The following is a 1,991-nucleotide window of genomic DNA, read 5'->3' as shown; positions in this document are numbered from 1 at the left end:
GCTTAGATTCATTCTTTAACTGCGTTTAGAATCATTAGCCCTCGTGGTCGAGTCCAGCTGTCAGAGTTTACAGCATCATTTGTATGTCTCCTCCTAAACTGGCTGTGAAGAGGAAGAAAAGGAGACGAGGAGATTTCGAGAGAAGATGAATGATGGAATCGAAACGGTACATGTGAAGAAGCAGGAGGTACAGGAGGTAGGTTTTGGGTTCCGCTTAAGGGGATTCAACGACACAATCCAGCCTCAGTGTACCAAGACCCATCCAAAAATGTATGGTGACCATACAGAGTAGCTGTAGCCAGGTAGGGGTCAGTGAAGGATTAGACTATATTCTGCTCCAATCCTATTGAAAACTATACACTCAAAAATAATTTGATCAGAGAACATGATAAAATTATGGAAAGTGTTTCCACCCAAGTAAAATGCATTAATGTAGCCAGAAAAAAATTTTGCTGAGTGACCTTAATAGTAGAGAAGCTTGAATCTTCGACTGGACTGCGTTGCTTGACGCGAGGACATTTCGCTTCAAATCGCAAAAGCTTCCTCAGCTAAAATTCTTGCTATGGTAGTCTGACTTCTGTCTTGACTCTTGTAGAGAAGAATAAACAGAAGGCACAAAAGCTGGAGTTTTAAACCTAACCAGACCCCTCACACCGAGAGGCAGACTGCTATAGGCTAGTGACTAAACAATAGCTAAAATTAGCACCTATTGTGCTCTAGTTAGCACCCTCCTAATGATAGGGCAGCTGTCCCTCCTAATGATGGGATGGATGCCTCTCCTGATGGCTCCCTTGACGACTCTCCTGATGACGTGAATGACACATTACCATGAACAAAAGACTGAAACTGCTTTGATCTGAGTCCCCCATTGTAAACAGGGGACAAAGCGTGTCTCAGACCCCGTCCCCGGTTAAGGCTGGGTTTCAGCTGTTTCACATAAAATGCCTCCTTGATCCCTCTCTCAAACCATTTCTTCTCTCTGGCTAAGATTTTAACTTCCTTGTCCTCAAACGTGTGGTTAGTTAGCAACACGTGGTCGCGCAGCCAGCTTGGGGGGGAATGGGGAGCTCCGCCCTGGAGGGGGAAGGGAGTGGCGTGAGCGAGGGCTGGGGATGGGGACAGGAACACAAAGGAGGGGTAGGGATGGGAGCATGCGTATCAGTCACTGTCCATGTGTGAGTGGCAGATGAGTTAAGTTTATGTCAGTTTCTGTCCATGTGTGCAATGACTGGAGTTACAAAAGATAAGAAGGAGTAGAGATAGAGGAGAGAGGAGGAGATGCGACCGCCTTCGCCGGAGTCCCAAGCAGAATAGATCTGTTGAAATGCTATATACTGTAAATGCAGTCCAGTGACCCTAAGCACGCAGCCAAGATATCAAAGGAGTGGCTTCAGGACAACTGTGAATGTACTTGAGTGGTCCAGCGCCCAGACCTGAATCCGACTGTACATCTCTGGAGAGATCTGAAAATGGCTGTGCACCGATGCTCCCCATCCAACCTGATGGAGCTTGAGAGGTTCTGCAAAGAGAAATGGACCAAACTTTCCAAAGATAGATGCACCAAGCTTGTGGCATCATAATCAAGACGTCTTGAGGCTGTAATTGCTGCCAAAGGTGCATCAACAAAGTACTGAACAAAGGCAGTGAATATTTATGTACATGTGATTTTGTAGTTTTTTTTATTTTTAATAAATGTTCAAAAATATATATAAAAAAAAGCTTTTTTCATGTTGTCATTATGGGGTGTTGTGAGTAACATTTTGATGGAAAAATGAATTTCATCCACTGTGGAATAAGGCTGTAACATAAAATGTGGAAAAAGTAAAGTGCTGTGAATACTTTCTGGATGCACCGTATTTAAGGGTTTTTCCTCTTCATTTTTAAACATGTAAGACTTTGTACTTTGGAAAATACGGTACATCCATCCATCCTTCCATCCATTCATTTTCTTCCGCTTTATCCGGAGTCGGGTCGCGGGGGCAGCAGCTCAA

The sequence above is a fragment of the Thalassophryne amazonica genome, chromosome 11 (assembly GCF_902500255.1).
Source record: "Thalassophryne amazonica chromosome 11, fThaAma1.1, whole genome shotgun sequence".
NCBI classification, from domain to species: Eukaryota; Metazoa; Chordata; class Actinopteri; order Batrachoidiformes; family Batrachoididae; genus Thalassophryne; species Thalassophryne amazonica.
The sequence above is the reverse complement of the archived record's forward strand: the minus strand, read 5'-3'. Positions refer to the sequence as shown.